Genomic DNA, 18818 nt, shown 5'->3' with positions numbered 1-18818 from the left:
GTTCCTCTGCCCTGGTCCTATTAGACCTCTCAGCGCCTTTCGATACCATCGACCATGGTATCCTGCTGCGCCGGTTGGGGGGATTGGGAGTGGAGGCACCGCTTATCGGTGGTTCTCCTCCTATCTCTCCGACCGGTCGCAGACGGTGTTGACGGGCAGAGGTCGACCCCGCGGCGCCTCACTTTTGGGGTGCCGCGGGGGTCGTTCCTCTCGCCCCTTCTGTTCAACATCTATATGAAGCCGCTGGGTGAGATCATCAGTGGTTTCGGTGTGAGGTACCAGCTGTACGCTGATGACACTCAGCTGTACTTTTCCACACCGGCCACCCCAATGAAGCTATCAAGTGCTGTCCCGGTGTTTGGAAGCCGACGGGTCTGGATGGGGAGAAACAGGCTCAAGCTCAATCCTCCAAGACAGAGTGGCTGTGGATGCCGGCATCCCGCACAGTCAGCTGAGTCCACGGCTGACTGTCGGGAGCGAGTCATTGGCCCCGGCGGAGAGGGTGCGCAATTTGGGCGTTCTCCTGGATGAACGGCTGTCTTTTGATGAACACCTGACGGCCGCCTCCAGGAGAGCTTTCCACCAGGTTCGCCTGGTGCGCCAGTTGCGCCTTTCTAGACCGGGATGCCCTATGCACGGTCACTCACGCCTTGTGACGCCTCGCCTGGATTACTGCAATGCTCTCTACATGGGGCTCCCTTGAGGGGCATCCGAGGCTACAGTTAGTCCAGAATGCAGCTGCGCTGGTGATAGAGGAGCCCTCGGGCCCCGAATGACACCTATCCTGCGCAGGCTGCACTGGCTGCCTGTGGCTTTCCGGTGCGCTTCAAGGTTTTGGTGAACGCCTTTAAAGCGCCCATGGCATAGGGCCGGGCTATTTACGGGACCGCCTGCTGCTACCGAATACCTCTCACCGACCCGTGCGCCTCACAGAGAGGGACTCTCAGGGTGCCGCCGGCGCGACAGTGTCGCCTGGCGACGCCCAGGAAGGGCCTTCTGTGGGGCTCCCGCCTCTGGAATGACCTCCCCAGGACTTCGCCAACTTCCGGACCTCCGAACCTTTCGCATGAGCTTAAAACTTACCTATTTATTTGCGCTGGCCTGGGTTAGTTTTTTAAATTTATGGGTTTTTAAATGGGTTTTAGTTTTAAATTTTAATTATGGCCAATTTTAATAAGTTTTTTAAGTGTATTTTAAATTGTATTTATATATTGTCTATTTTACTTGGCTGTGAACCGCCCTGAGTCCTTCGGGAGAAGGGCGGTATACAAATTTAATAAATAAATAAATAAATAAATAAATAAATGGTAGATCTAGGGAGTGGCTATCCTAAATCTCTTATTTTGCTGCCCCTCTCCTGGAATGTGCTCCCTCCTTCCTGGAAAAGTTCTGCATCACTGTAGACCAACACATCACTTCCTGTTCCTAGGCAGAATTCAGCATGTTCCCCTTCTTATACTCATTTGAACTAGGGAGGTGTCTGAAGTTATTCTGCATATTTTCTGTTGAGAACTTTTGCTGTTTTTCCCCTTTGTCATTTTGATAATGGAACTTGTTTATATCCCCATCAAGGTAATCTCTCATACTCTCTACATTTTACCACTACTACAGACAATGATTAGGGGCAGCAACTGCAACTAGCTTAACTTCTAAGATCCATTAATCAAAATGAGACATTCCTTTGGCGCAGAGATGGAAGGGAGTAAAGACTAATTGAGACAAATCACATAGTAGGATTAATTGCACAATCTTTCAAAGTTAAACCTTCCATCAACATCAGAAAACTTTATGTGAAACATTTAGTTAAAGAAATCTCATCCTGAAAAGCTTATGGAAATTCTACTATCTCTTATTAGAATTTTGAGTTATGCCTTAGTGATTTACTCATGTCTATATACTGATTACGATGACTGATTCTGCATTTATTGTTCCATCATCAGTTTTTATCTCCCTATGTTCCTTATCCTAACAAGATAACATTGTCTTTTCACTATTGCTAACTTATCATTTTCAAGTTCTAAGAATGTTCTATTGCCTGATAATTCTTTTGTATTAGCCCCTCCCCTCTCCAAACTGATTTGAAAATAGTGTTTGAAAGTATTTGGGTGTAGATGACTTGTTAAAGGGATCCACATGACACACTCAAAGTCAACTTAACTATGTCATTGAGATAATGACTCCACTCAGAATTAACAGGATCAACAGAACATAAGAAATGAACGTAATTTGCAATTGTGCTCAGTAAAGATAAAGCAAAAACCTTTTTCATATTTTTAAAGAGATTCATAGAAATATAGATTTCATAGGTTATAACAGTCTATTTGGAACATCAAATCCAACCTGTTCTTAATGCTAAAATCCATATTAAAGTATTCCAGGCAGATAACAATTAGATCCCTGCTTGAACATTGCATCTGAAGAGAACCCAATCCTCTTCTCAGCAACTAGTTTCACTGCTCTACTGTTTGGAAGAAAATCAACACCAAACACCCTAAGTTTAAATAGGAGTTTGTTCATCTGAAACCTAGGACTATTGTTTCATATCCTCAACTTGGAGTGATGGAGAAGATATTTTGGCTTAATTTATGTGACATTCTTTCAAGTATTTAAAAAATGCTTCAATATTCCCTTCTTAGTCTTCTCTTCCCAAAGCTATACATTCTAGTTCCTTAGAGCCTCATTTCATAGTTTTTCACTTTCTTTATCATGATGCTCTTTTTCAAATCTATTCCAGACTGTCTGAGTATTTGAAGCAGGGCCTAAGTAATGCAAAACAAAATGAAAATAAGCAATAGCCATATATTCCTGGATACTATTAACCATCCATTTGCTTTAGCATCCTGTCAGTACACAGTCCCTCCTCAATATCTTACCATAATAAGAGATAGCAAAACCCAGCAGCCTTGTGCATGGAAGTTTTATTTTCAACTACCTTGAAACATAACTGTTGGTGAATCTTTTGGCAAAACATGGTGTTTTTGAATCCAGAAATGTCTGTAAACATCTTTGGTACTTGTCAAGTCTCATGCCCCTTTGACATGATTTCTAAAGCTTCTTCAAATATAAACAAATGCATGGGAGGACACCCTGCTGACAATAAAACACAGTTTCTGGTTCCAAATACCCCATGGGAAAGTCTATGTTTTCACCCATCTTCATCTTTAGAAGTTCTTTAGAAGCTTTAGAAGGAAGGAAGGAAGGAAGGAAGGGAGGGAGGGAGGGAGGGAGGGAGGGAGGGAGGGAGGGAGGAAGGGAGGAAGGAAGGAAGGAAGGAAGGAAGGAAGGAAGGAAGGAAGGAAGGAAGGAAGGAAGGAAGGATAATGCCAAAAAATTTTAGGAAATAAAAATGGTTGTGGATGCAGGGTTTTGTTAAAGGGGGTGTTTACTAGCAGAGTAGAAAAATTTAAAGCTGGGGCAGTAAAAAATGTCCTAGCACAGAATGGGGGAAATGTTTTATTTATGTACTTATTTCTGGAATTTACCAGGAGGACATAATGCTCAAAGTCACTCAGTCAATTTCTCTGGCAGAGGGTGGTCTAAAATCTCAGTTTCCCCACTCTGATTCCAGCACCTTACCAACTCTGGGAAACTAAAGGAATATAGTACCATCAATCAGGATGCTTCCTTTTTTTCAGATATGAAGAGGGTGCTGCTTTAGTTCATTAAAAATGGGCAAATATCAATGTCATATGCTAAATCATTTGCCAAATTATCATACTAAACTCATAAGCAAACTAACTCCTTATCACCGCTCTTTGGCCATCTTTCAGATTGAATTTTATTTAGAAAGAATGAGAGCATAGAAAAATGTGTGATTAAAAACGCAGTGCTTCTGCTCTGATTGGAGCTAAGACTGGAATCTATATTGGCTGCAGATATTCAACAGACAGCATATTGGAATACTGGTCCATGTATCAAACATGTTGGACGATCAATATGTGACAGCAGATTCTTGCTCCATCGGATTGTAATATTGTGTCAAACCTTTTCAAGATTAGTTACCTTCTATTTGGAATAATAAATATTCCTTTGGTCAGTCTTTATACATTCTCTTCTGGATAATTCAATTGCTTAGATTGGAATAATTGTATGCAATATGTTTATGAAAGTTTTCAGATTTTATTAATAAGTCAAGCATTTATTTTGCCACTGTCCTTACCCCAGTCTCTTTATATAGACTCCAAATGCTTTTTTCCTTCCTTTCATTTAAGTTGTATATTATCTTGGTTTTCCATTATTAGGAATACTTCCTGTGATCTTTACGTACTATAGCTTTTTTGCAAATGCCAGGTTTCCACCTTACCTAAAGGTTTATTGAACAGCCAGGAAGGAATATGTGAAAATTAAAGTGAAAATTAAAGCACAGACATTTCTTTAGCATTGCTAAGCATATACATTCTTGATTCCCATCAAATAAATTGGTACAGACTATAAGTTGTTTCTTTTGAGCCTTGGTTCTCACAAAAATCCCCACCCTTACCCCAACATGACCCTCTATGACCTCTTGGATTTATTCCATATGATTAAGCTTTTGGACTGATGTTCAAGAACTTTTTTGTTCCTTGTTGTAAATCAGAACTTTTTTCAACATTTCAGGCAAAAAATGGCTATAGACAGCTGCTGTACAATAGTAGGAAACCCACTCCTGGCTTTACAGAGTTGGGTTTTTTTCCTTTTGGTTAGCTCCATAACCCACACCAGAAGTTCTCCAAACCTGTCTAAGAATTAGCATCTGAATTTCTCACAATGCTTAGGAAACTGTCTTGCTGGACCAAGAATCAGCAACTTTTTTAGGATTTGGACACGGTTGTATTATCTCACACTTGACTCAGCCTTCCATCCTTCCGAGGTGGGTAAAATGAGGAGCATAATTGTTGAGGGCAATATGCTGACTCTGTAAACCGCTTAGAGAGGGCTGTAAAATAGTATATAAGACTAAGTGCTATTGCTGTTGCTACTGTAATTCTGTGGTGCAGGCATTCCATTGCTGAAATATATCTCTAATCATGCAAGACTACTGGAATTTATCTCAGCATGCAAAAATTGATGAGATTTGAGGCACATGGTGAGGGGAAAAATGGGAAGATTAAGGCACCAAACTCTGTTGATTTTGGTGGCTAGTAAGCTCCCAAGGGTATCTGGGGCACTGAAATTCTGATTCATAGACAGGGCTACCAAATTTGGGTAAAAGAAATCTGGATGCTTATTGATAAAAACCATTGTCTCTTTTCTGCTAACTTGTGGCCAACTGGATTTTTACAGTTTCATTCTGTTACCGGTATTAGACCAATCTAGGAAACCAAAGTCCTGCAGATTAATGGTACTTCTGTTATAAAGTTATAGTAACAGAATTTTGCATCTGCTTCCCCTTTCCCTCTCTCCTCTTATCTTCATGAGGAATAGGGAGGGTCTTGTCCTAGACATTTTGTCAAGGTTACAGTTCTGCCCTAGACTCAGGTTTCCTTTATTTGACCATTTGTCTTGGTAGTGTCTCTTCCAACTGTCCCTCAAGGTAACTCATGCCCATTACACATAGATGGACTAATGGTTTGACTTGATATAAAAAGCCTCTTAAGTTTTCTTTGCTAGGGATAATTTGATTGATATTCATTGTCCCAAGAATTTAACTGTTCAAAAACAGCCCAGTCAATAACAATATTGGCAGTTGGTATCTCCTAATGATATTTATTCGTGAAAAGAGCTATTCAGTGAATCACAAGCAAGTATATTCCAACTGATAGAATTTTGTCATATGCTCTAATACAGTGGTTCCCAACCAGTGTGCCGCGGCACTAAGGGGTGCCGTGAGATCTTTTGAGGGTGCCGGGAACTTTTGAGCTACGGAGATTTTAAATATCTATTTCCTTATAAGGGTGCCGGGAACTTTTGAAAGGCTTTCCAAGGGTGCCTCAAACAAGAAAAGGTTGTGCCTCAAACAAGAAAAGGTTGGGAACCACTGCTCTAATAACTTGAGGAGAATGTTTAATGAGGCTGATAGGGCTCTAAAATGCACTTCAGACTAAAGAGAACTCTTTCCTTTAAAGAAAAAAAAAGAATCTCCTTAGCTGAGCAGTGATCAGGTTTTCCAATGGCAAAATTTCAGGATGCACCACTGCAGGCATCCCTCTGCTGAAATCAGCCTGCCTCTGTATGTCATATATGCCACCAGGCCTTTAAAACCTGGTGTGGCTAAAGAAAGCTCTTTTGGGAGTCACCCACAATTAATCAGTGGCAATCATGTTTTGTTTTGATGTAGTAATTGCTGCCAGACTATCAGGGCTTAGATTTGTTGGTAAGCTGCCTGGCATGAACAGAATGCCAAAGGAAGATTACATCATCCTAAATTATACTACTTGTCTAGATTTGCCAAGTATAAATTGTATTATTAGTGACATGGTTACTTAGGGATTTTTACACTCTGTGTTTTACAGAGCACTCAGCTATTTTCTTCCTTTCCTTCCCTCCCTGTCCATCCTTTACTGAGTCTTGTACTATAGCTTGTAAATCAATGTAGTGGGCCCCAATTAAGTACCCTCCAGATCAGGGGTCTCCAACCTTGGCAATTTTAAGCCTGGCGGACTTCAACTCCCAGCTTTGCTGGCTGGGGAATGTTGGGAGTTGAAGTCCTCCAGGCTTAAAGTTGCCAAGGTTGAAGACTCCTGCTCCAGATTACAACTAAAAATCCCAGTGAACATGGATGGAGGTAGCTAGTTGTAACAGAGCAATCCAGTTAACTAATACAAACATAGCTGCTTACTTTTTCAACTTGTCATCTTTTGACATTACTCCGCATGAGGTAGGAGCAGAATGCAGGAAAATTAAACTTTCAATCCTCCAGATTTTCTCCCCCCTCTCAACTTTAAATGCTCCTAAGAAAGTCAGTGACTGGAAAAAGGAGAGGAGGCACCACTGCATTACTGCCATCAGCCACACAGATTCCCTCTTCCCATATTTTCATTGTTCTCTTGGAAATTTCTCTGGTACACAACATGACTATGGGGGAGGGGGGAGCTTCCACATTACAAGCTTCTTTTCCACCACTTATTCGAACATATTTGGAGAGGCAGGGAATGCTAACTCTTTGTAAAAATTGATATTTGGGTAGTTGGACAGTACCTGTAAATTCCTTGGCATGGGCTCCATGTTTTTTCTAATACTTTGTCCCCAGACCATGCTGCATTAATGAGAGATGAAAAGTTATTGCATGTACTGTAGTTAAAGGACCATGAACTAATATCATGAACATAGGAAGACTGGCCTGCTCAGAGCACAATCCAATCCAGATGGGACAAATGTAATAATCATTTATCTGCAGAGCACATGTCACTCAATAAAATAAGCCATGATACACTCTCCTCCAGGGTACTCCACATATTTAATTGGAAATTAATGGGCGCAACCCAAACAAGATAGTTTCTTTGGTGTAGAGAAATGGTACCGTTTGCTCCAACCTTCACTCAGAGCTGCTGTACTGCTATTTCAAAACTGCTGATTAGCCAACACTTACTCAGCTAACTTGATTGTTAGTCTACATGTCTAGCAAATCTTCTTCTTGCAATGCATTTAGTGATACATTTGCCAAGGGTTTTTTCCCCTCCTTTTCTTTGTTAGTGAATAAGTAATGGCTTTTGAGGAGGCATGGTATGATAGCTTGAGTTTTTTTTGGTGTCACCTTTATGCTTTAAGAAAAGGTTAGGGACAAAATAACCTAATTCCAAGAATTAAAAAAGATTCCTGATTGATTTAATTATAGGAAAATAATGGTGATGAATTATTGGCAATTTAAAGTTGCAATTTTTTTTTCTATTTTAGTTTTATTTCAGAGTGTGCATATAGAGATTGTTATGGAATTACAGTATTCATTGTTTAAGTCTGGCTTCTGTTCATTATATCATACTGAATGCAAAATACATAGGATATAATGGTATCTTGTAATATGTGATAATCGCATATGAGATAGAATAGAGCAAAGCAAAAAAATGTTACTTATTTTATGTACATTCTGGAAGCAAAAGGGAGCTAACCATCTGCCTGTGACATATATTTTATGGCTATTATTTTGCTCTACTCCATGAGGAATAAAATTGAGCTGAGTCTTGGGTTCTTAGTAACTCATAAAACAAAATGCAACAAAGGCCACAGCAGATTGCCAACTATTTAATACCAGGTTCACCTCATCACTATAATATGGCTTGTATCAAAGCAATAATTCACAATACTGCTTACACAGTGCTGCAGCCATGATTAAAACCAATCAATTAGTCAGTGATTATCATCCATTTCTCTTTTCATCAAACCAGAAACTCCTCTAAACAGATTGGTCTTACAAACTGTGCTGAATTGTGCTCGGCAGCTTTTAAAACTTTGCTTCCCCACCACCACCCCTCCTTTCAAGAAAAAGACACAGCTTTTCTATTTTATCTTCAGGGTGATTAAGGCTGAAGTCTGAATCTTTGTTGACATTGTTTTAAGCTTTTTCATTGTTGGAGGTACTGGAGGGTGACTTTGCTAGGGGTGATGTTCTCCTTCTACGTTCTTCCATCTCTCTGAAACCTGATTGCCAACAATCTAAAAAAAAAAAAAAATCCCCATAGGACAAATTCCCTCATGCTCTTTTCTCTTGGAGTTTAATTGAAGTTGGGGAAAACAAGCTCAATGGCTGCAAAGGATGGGATATGTTATTGCAAAAAGCAGCACAGAATGTTTACACAAGGTCTTGGCAATCTAGCAGTTAAATAAGTGCAAGAACACCATGCCACCATGGAGAATTTCACTGACATCTCATTTCCATTAAAAGAAAGTTCAAAAGCAAATTATCTTCCACTAAAGTAAGAACATACCTACTCTTTTTTTTCTTCCTGCAGCCATTCACTTGTACTCTAATTTTTCCTTCTCTCTTCCTCCATATCCAATTTCCCTCTCAGATCTACTTTTGATCTTACCAAAATGACCCACATTCCCACACCCCTTATATCATTTGCTTTCAGATTTTATTCCTTTCTCATGTACAGTATACCTAAAAATAGACTTGTGCTTAACTATGTGTTCCACATACTTTTTTCTAATTTAATACAGATAGTCCTCAACTTATGACCCCAACTGAGCCCAAAATAAGTGAGACATTTAAGTGAGTTTTGTGCCCCTTTTTACGATCTTTCTTGCCACAGTTGTTAAGTGAATCACTGCAGTTGATAAGTTAGTAACATGGTTGTTAAGTGGCTTCTCTATTGATTTTTGCTTCTCAAAAGGTGATCACATGACCTTGGGGCACAGCAAAGGTTATAAGTATGAACCAATTGCTAAGCATCTGAATTTTGATCACATGATCATGGGGCCGCTACAAAGATCGTAAGTGTAAGAAATGGCCACAAGTCACTTTTTTCAGGGCCGCTGTAATTTTGAACGGTCACTAAATGAACAGTTGTAAGTCGAGGACTACCTGTAGTCAGTACTCTCCTGCATTATCTGTTTTCCTGAGATCATTGTTCAGAATGAAGCATCAATTTCCCCCCCAAGCTCTTTAATTTTTTTCCTGCTCTTCCATTATCACCTTCACTGGAACATTGAAGTAGATACAGGTATATCATGTAGTTGTTAGCCGACTGTAGATTCAATTACACGGTGTCAATTCTGTTTAGACAGGGTTTACACGGTTTAGACAGGGGACCAGTTTTCTGGAAATAAGAAATAGGACTGCACAATATTTTTTGTTCAACTCATATGATATGTGAGTTACTATTTGTTTATTATTGTTTCAGTTTCCATATCCATATCCTATTACCTTGAACTTTCTGATAACTAAATCCCCTTTCTCAAGACTTTTTTCCCCCAAAGTTTATTATTGCCTTCCTCTGTAGAATTAATGTATTTACTTTTCTGGAGTATGATTAAAGATCGCTTATCAGCTGGATAACTGACAGTCTGGGTTCAAAACCTGAGCTGTGCATGATGGGGTGAGCTCTCGTTACCTGCCCCAGCTCCTGCCCACCTAGCACTTTGAAAGCATGTAAATGCAAGTAGATAAATAAGTACTATTTTGGTGGGAAGGTAACAGTTTTCCATGTGTCTTGCCATATAGTCACACTGGCCATGAACATGGAAAGGATCTTTGGAAAATGCTGGTTCCCTCAGCTAAGTAATGGAGATGAGAACCAAACCCTAGAAAAACCTTTATATTTACTTTTTACCATTACTTTTCAAGTGCAATGTCCATCTTATTTATCCCTGATGTCCAGTAAACAAAACTATTTGCTATCTTCACTTCTTTTCTATCTGAAAAGGTCAATTTGGAGTTTATACTTACACAAACACTATTTATGTTAGGTTCAGAAGATGGAATCAGGTAAGGTTACTCTGAGGGACATGGTGGCTCAGTGGCTAAGGCGCCAAGCTTGTCGATCGAAAAGTCAGCAGTTCAGCGGTTTGAATCCCTAGTGCCGTGAGCTCCTGTTACTTGTCCCAGCTTCTGCCAACCTAGCAGTTCAAAAGCATGTAAAAAATGCAAGTAGAAAAATAGGGACCATCTTTGGTGGGAAGATAACAGCGTTTTGTGTGTCTTTGGCATTTAGTCATGCCGGCCACATGACCATGGAGATGTGGCCGGCATGACTGTGCTGGCTCTTCGGCTTTGAAATGGAGATGAGCACTGCCCCCTAGAGTCGGGAACGACTAGCATATATGTGTGAGGAGAACCTTTACCTTAAGGTTACTCTGAAATAAATATTTGGCCAAAATATTTGATGGTTGGAAAAAGATGCCATATCATTTTCCAGGTAAATTTCAATGGATTTCTTTCTTTTTCTCTTTCTCGGTATGCAGAAGTTGAGATTTTCAAACTTATTAAAAATTGCCTTGTCATAAATCTTTTATCTATCTCTGCCAGCCAGATGGCTGGATTTACACACAGATCAATGAACATATTATCAATCTTATGATGTTCCTAACTACTTTCATTTTCAAAAGCTGATATATGTGCACTCCATACCTTTATTACTCCACATATCTTTTTCTCAGATGATCAGCTCTTAAAAACATAAGTACGAATTGACAGCATAGTGTTCATAGACTATAAGACAAGGTAGCTATCAGTTGAAGAGATTGAATCTCTGCCCTAAACTTCTATCTTTTTAGAATAAAAGCTCTGTGCCTTACTTTCAAAACTCAACCATTTTTGATGATTGCAAAATACAAGCTTTGTAAAACTTATATAACACGAAGAAAGAATTATTCCAGACATAGCTGCTAAAATCCTGCTTCTAGCCATATGTTACCACACTATAAATACCTCCACATTCCCTAAGAAATTTTATACTGTAATTTGGAACACAGATTTTCAGGGAAAATAAATCTAGTTGTTACCTCATATCCATGTTATTGATTTCCAAGTTAGGACCCAAGTTAGGCAGCTTAAATTCTAGTCTAATACAAGTAATGCTTGTATTAGTAAAAGCATATATACTTAACAACATTGCTACTAATTTAACAACTCCAATGATTCACTTAACAACTGTGGTAAGAAAGGTCATAAAAGGGGGCAAAACTCACTTAAATGTCTTACTTAGCAACATAAATTTTGGGCTCAATTGTCGTAAATCAAGGACTACCTGTATTTAAATGTGTCATTTTATTAATTAACACAGCTATAAGGTCGAGAATAAAATGTTTGTATATCCTCCACTTATTTAATATCTCAGTGTGCATAGAGTAAGAAAGATGACTTTAACAGAGATATGCAAGATTTGTTACCAAACAGATCTTCAATGATGGGTGAAATGAGGAGAGAAACATATCATGAATCAACCACAAAGAGAAAATAGCCTTTCTGTTGAAGTGATTCCTGGTATAATCCACTTGGTAAAGGCAATCATATTCTCTTTTTGTGTGTTTGTTCAATTTGTATGCCACTTCAGTTGTTCTGAAAACACTAGGTGACATGTAACTTATTAGTAAAATAAGAAAGAAAAAGAGAGAAAGGGAGAGAGAGAAAGAATGTATCAGCAGTATGTGGCAAGCCACAGCTTCCTTTCCTGCATTTTATCTGTAAATACTTACAAAGGGAATTTATTCATTTTTTTAAATGCCATTTATTCATCTTTGACTTTGTGGCCAACCAACTAGCATAGAAAACCACTGAAATTAGTTTCAGCCCAAATTAGGGGAAACTGTGTGAGCTTTTATAGATGGTCCTTAAAGCCAGCATGATAAATTACAGTATAAGCCCCATGCGTTGATGAAAATGTAAAGAACTAGATATATACTATCATGTGTGGTGCTCTTGTAAATCTGTCAATTTCTTTGGACTGATTTTTTAAAAAAAAATAATTAGAACAAATCAGAACATTAGACCATTATATTATATCTTAAATGGGTATTACTACGTTTTTCAGAAAATCCAAGACAGGACTAGGATTCAGTTTCCTGATTTCTAGTCGGATGCTTCATCCATGGGGAAAACAGGTAGAGGAAAGAGTATTAGGTATGTTCACTGCTTTGCATTCTTCATTAAAAAAATAATAAAAGTGGGATAAAAATCGAATAAATGAATCCAAATGATGCTTTGAGGCATACATTTTCTTATTAATTGCAGCCAGACATTATTACAAATTATTGCAATGTCCTTGAAAACAGAAAAGTATATTTATATAAATTATTTATATTAAATATATTTAAATATTTTTTAAATATAAAAATTTAAATATTTTCATAAGGTGGCAAATATCTTTAAAAATCTCTCTAATGCACAACTAAGGGCCCCTCCAAAAAGATATCAATAACAAAAGATATTTTTTTTAATTCATCTGCTTTACATTTACTTATTAAGTACAGCAAAAGTAAAACAATTGTACCACCCAGTTCCAGGATCTTAGATAATCCAATTAAATATCTACATACTGTACACACACAAAACACTGTATGAAGTAAAAACAAAAGTATTATTAGATGTCTTGTACCTAAATACATAAGAATTAAGCAGTACAAATGATGAAGAGTTGCATTTTAGGGTGGAAAAAAGAACTTGGAAGAGAGTGTTGTTTAAAAAGCTGCTATTTATCATTCATTCTTACAGTCTTTCTATACACTTGACCACACATTAAAGATAATACCAGTTTCCTCCCTGGAAGAGGGAGAGGTGATGATGGCAGACAGTGTTCATTCATTCTTTAGACAATAGGGCTGTAAATCCAATACTAACTATAATTGGAGCTGAAAGCTTCATAACAGTTAAAGAGCAGCCCTTCTATGTCAAGCTTGATAGGAGAAAAAGACTTCCAAAAATCTGATTTCAAGCAGCAGAAGAGCAGGGCAAAAGATTTTTTTTCCCCTGATGTGAAATGCCCATGGAATATTGAATTTCTTTTGGAAATAAAGATGCTAGGGGGTTTTGGGAGAGGAGGGGCAGAAGGAAATCAGTCCAAGGTCATTTTTATAAGTGCCATTGAAATTTGTTTTTCCCACTCTTCAAACTGTAAACAAACAATCACGTTTAATAGAGTTTACAGAAGGAGCGTGAATAGTGAAGGCCACTGGTTTTATCTCTGTGCTATTTATCTGGAAATCTGTCCTCCAGATACACAATAGAATTAGGAAGTTCCTCCCCTAATCCTGTCATCAAGGTAGAGTAAAACTGTGCCATGCTGTCAAGGCAAGTAAACAAGCTATCGAATAGCATATGAGTAAATTTAGGAAATATTTTGTATTAGATATATTTTTGAAGGAGAGGGGAATTGAGAGTGTGATTATGTGTAGAGTGGCTAGAGATTATAATTTAAGATTTATTTTGGATTATGATTGTTAGTTTTGATACCCTGCATTTTGTTCTGGGAAGTCGGGGAGGGGAGTAAGGGGGAGGGGAACTGGGGGGGTGGGGGTTGAGGGTAGAAGATGGAGTGATGGTTAATGTACAGGGATTATTGAAGATGTATAAATATAATTAATGTAGGGTCAGGTCTGCCCAGCTACCATTTTAGAATGGTGGGGAGGGAGAAAAGAGGAGAAGAGGGGGAGAAGAGGGAGAAGAGGAAGGAAAAGGGCCTCTGGTGGCTCAACAGACTAATGCAGTCTGTTATTAACAGCAGCTGCTTGCAATTACTGCAGGTTCAAGTCCCACCAGGCCCATCCTTTATAAGGTAGGTAAAATGAGGACCCAGATTGTTGGGGGCAATAAATTGACTTTGTATGTAATATACAAATGGATGAAGACTATTGCTTGACATAGTGTAAGCCGCCCTGAGTCTTCGGAGAAGGGCAGGATATAAATGCAAATAAAAAAAAAGAGTGGTAGAAGAAGGAGAAGGAAGGTGTAGGGTGGAGGGAGGAGAGGATGTAGATAAGAGAAGGGGAGGAAGGTCTGGAAAGTAGAAGAAGGTAGAAGAGCGAAGAGAGTTAAAAGGAGGGGGTGGTGACTGGGCAAGCCCGACTAATTGTCTATGACTGTACATTGGATGAGTTGTTGGATATGAATGTAAAAATAAAACTTTTTTATAAAAAAAAAAGGCAAGTAAACAAGCCTGTTTGTATTTGTGGTATGTCCTTGAGCAATGACTTTAACCACATGTAAATATTATGGGTCAACCAGTAATCAGCAGCTCTCCACATGAAGACAGTATTATCACAGAAGTCAAGGTCAGATCTAGCTTAGAATCACTAAAGGGGTGTGAGAAAGGTCCTTGTTATGTGGAATTTAGGATAGTGATACATCAGAGAAGCATTTGCATAAGGGGAGTCTTTCTTGCTATATGGTTAGTCAGTCTTAATTTTTCAACACTGGAATGCAGGAAGCAGCAGCCCATCTGACATCCATATGTTACTTGTCACTCACATGAGTAGGCATCCAATAACCAAGCACTGCTCCTGTCCCTTATCTTCCAAATAATCTTAAGTACTTTATTTTGATTGGCGCTGTTTAGCCAATGGCAAAGACAAAGTAATTGAAACAGACAGACAAAACAAAATTCTTGAGAGGAAAAAAATTATAAAAATCAATGACAAGATACTGGATTCAACTGAAATCAAATTCTCATAAACGGGAACATTTCCAGTGGTGATAAAGTTTCTGAACATGACCACCTCAAGCCAAGGGTAAAAATTGAATTATCTGAAAGTCCCTCATGAATAACCAACATTACCAGACAAACAAATAAAAACTCTGCACACACACACACACACACACACACACACACACACACACTCATTGAAAATCAAACCAATTGGGATGCTGGTGAAAATTGGTCTCTTGTTACATTTAATTCCTATGTCCAGAAATCCTGGCTATTGAGTGATTTTATAATACTGGTAATATTTTAGCTGCCATTTGAGTTGGCAACAATTTATCATCTAATCTGTTGTCTGGATGGAATCATCATCAACTCATACTTTAGTTTCAAAGACTACTGACTGAGAAGACAACCTGGCTGTGTATACTATTTAGATATACAATAGTTACTTTAGCCCATCAGGCAAAACAATAAAACCAATGTCACTGTAGTGTGATGGCCTTCTCAGAGCTACAAAGCCACATCTTTATAACATGTTTGTTGGGTTCACTCATAGCTTCCTGTGCTTTTTCTACACCAAAACATTCCTTAATGTTGATAGCTTTATGAAAGAGTTCTTCTATTACCTTCAAATGATTAAGGAATGCTTGAGACTGAAATATGCAGCCCCCTGCTTACTGCTGGAATCTGTACTATAACCATCTTATCCTTCTTGTTGTTCTGATTGATGTTGTATGTAAATGAAACAAAAAATCCTATATTTTCATTCACCTTTCAACTAAAGCATGAACTCTGAAACAGAGTTGTCTGTATCGGTCTAGTGTTGGCTCTGATTTTATCAGAGGAACTTTTTGCAAATAGGAAAATATTCCTAATAGCAGTAGGAATAAGTAAATTTGGGAAGATTTTATTTTGATAAGTCAGATTGTATCAGAGGACATTAGATATGCCTGGGCGATCATTAGTCAAAGATTAATTTCTTATAGCATTGAAATGATCACACATGCAACAGAAGCCACGTATCTGAAATATAGCATTATTGGGCACGAAACTAACATTTTCTTTTAGGGACTATATTAATAATACAGGTCGTCCTCAACTTACCACCATTTGCTTAATGGTCATTCAAAGTTACAACAGCACTGAAAAAAGTCACTGATGACTGTTTTTCACACTTACAACCATTGCAGCATCCCTATGGTCACGTGATCAAAATTCAGATGCTTGGCAACTGGCATGCATTCAGTATCCCCGGGGTCATGTAATCACCTTCTCACAAGCAAAGCCAACAGGGAAGCCAGATTCACTTAACAACCATGTTACTCACTTAACTGCAGTGATTCACTTAACAACTATAGGAAGAAATGTCATCAAATGGGCGCAAATTCACCTAACAACTGTCTTGCTTGGCAATGGAAATTTTGGACTCAGTTGTGGTTGTAAGTTGAGGACTACCTGTGTGTATATTTAAGATATGCATCCTATAAGTTCAATGGGATTTCTTTCAAGTTAGGTTAAGGATTTTACTTAAGAGTATATATCAGTGCTCCTGTATCAAGTTAGAATAAATGTCAAGTGGCATACCTCCACATTCCATTCTATACTCTCTTGCTGTTCAACACATTTTTTAATGACTTGGATTTGAAAAACATGACGATCAGATTTGCAAATGATACAAAGATAGGAGAGATGGCAAACATCTTAGAGAATCACATCAAGCATCAGCAGGATCTTGACAAACTGGAAAAATGGACAGAAACCACCAAAATGAATTGTTGCAAAATTTCCAGCAATTGTTGCTGGAAACAGAGACAAATGCAAATCCTTACAAATGGAAATCCTTACATTTGGGAAGGAAAGATTTGAAGGCCGAATATAGGAAAGATATACATCCAAAAGAACCTAGTTGTCTCCATAGATCACAAGCTGAGCATGAGTGACAGTATGATCCAGCTGTAAAAAAGCAAAGGCAATTCAAGGCTGCATCAATGCAAATGATGCAGTATAGCCTCAGGAGGTGGTAGAGTCATCAACTTTGGAGGTGTTTCAATAGGGTGATGGTCATCTGTCAAAAATGCTGTAGGACTGGATTTCTGCCCTGGGAAGAGGGGTGTTGGACAGAATGGTCTTCAAGGTCCTTTCTATTACATTCTATGATTCTATAAAAGACTCAGTTATTGCTAATTTTATTTTAGATAGAATTGAGAGTGTCTTATTGCCCTCCCCTGCTTACTCCAAACATGTATCTATAAAGTTAACAGGAAGGACAATTGGAAGCACATGAAGGCAAAGCTAGTTGTTTTGATTCTGCACTCTGTATACTCCCTTCTAAAATACTCTATCTGTCTGCAACACAGTCTAGGTCAAAAGCATCTCAGTTGTCTCAAGGATAATCCGTGATTAAGACCAGAGAGCCTACATGAAACCAAGCACCTCTTTCATCTTAGATTCTCTCCAATCTGTCTTTCCAGAAAACCTTTGCTTAATCTTTGAGACTTCCATTCCTACGATAACATACAAGGGTTTAAGCTACATACAAGTAATTATGTTTGTTTACAGCTGTCTTTTACGTTTAACTCCTTCAAACTGAACTGGGAAATAATATAGCCCAAATATTCTATCTTTGAAAATATCCACTTGATTCAAAAGGGACCAATTGCTTTAAGTTATAGGGATAGCAGGACATTTGTATGACAGTGTAAATTTCTCCAGCCAATAACCCTCTAGCTGTGATGGATTGCAACTTCCCTTATGCAATAATTCTGCTCGCTGAGGTTGATGATTATTGTGGTCCAGGGGTGCCAAACTGGCAGCCCACAGGCTGGATGCATCATGAGCAGGCCATGCCCATCCCAGCTCCGCCAAGGCAAAAAAACATTGCAATATGTCACATGACATCACGTGACACAATCGAGTTTGACAATTGTCAAACACATCTGAAAAGGATCAGGCTGAGAGGGCTGGTTGTAATATTCAGCTTTCACTTCCTGTTGTGGATGTCGTAGCTGGTTTTAGCATTTGTGTCACACAGTTTTAAGGTGTGCTTGTTTTTGCATTGAAACTCAGTTTGTACAGCATAGAAATGCATGAAATGACAAGAGATTTTGCTTATCAGTCTGAGGCTGACTTAAGTTCATTGGGCTACTTTTCTTAAATGACTTCCTGGTATGAAAAACTAAAGTTTTCAACAGATGTGTTACAGAACTAGCACTGTTAAAACACTGGCCAAATCATCAGCACATGCCATTTTTAAAGTTAATATAAGTACCATATGTTTGTTTTGAGTAAGCCCAAAATCAAATGTTGTACATGAATCAGCTCCTTGAATCTATCCTCTTGCATAAATAGATTGCCAAGGCTGCCAACATATACATATCTTTTCTGTATTTAATTTAAATGGGACATTTGTTAAAAATAATGAACAAGTTTTATAACAAAGATCTCACAGCATCATAAAAATGAATAGAAGTATTATAGCATCAGCTCTAAAGGACTATTCTCTCCTTCAAAATAAGAAAAGGAAAAACAAGGCATTGGTGGTTTCAGGATCAAGACTTCCGCACTCTTCCTCCGACTATTCCACCTGACCTTTTCATCACATTTAAGAATACGAGTGGGATAAAAATGACCCTTGTGGTTCATGAACAATAATCTACAAGGGCTGTCCAAAACTATTCATTTTAATCAGTTGGAGGCAGTGGTGGAATTCAATTTTTTTTACTGCCGGTTCTGTGGGCGTGGCTTGGTGGGCATGGTGTGTGTCAGTTTTGGAAGGCAATTTTCTTTGCTTTTTTCCTTCTTAACTGCCACATATTTTAGCTGGGA

This window comes from Ahaetulla prasina, chromosome 1 (genome assembly GCF_028640845.1).
Source record: "Ahaetulla prasina isolate Xishuangbanna chromosome 1, ASM2864084v1, whole genome shotgun sequence".
NCBI lineage: Eukaryota > Metazoa > Chordata > Lepidosauria > Squamata > Colubridae > Ahaetulla > Ahaetulla prasina.
Note: the sequence above shows the minus strand (reverse complement) of the source record.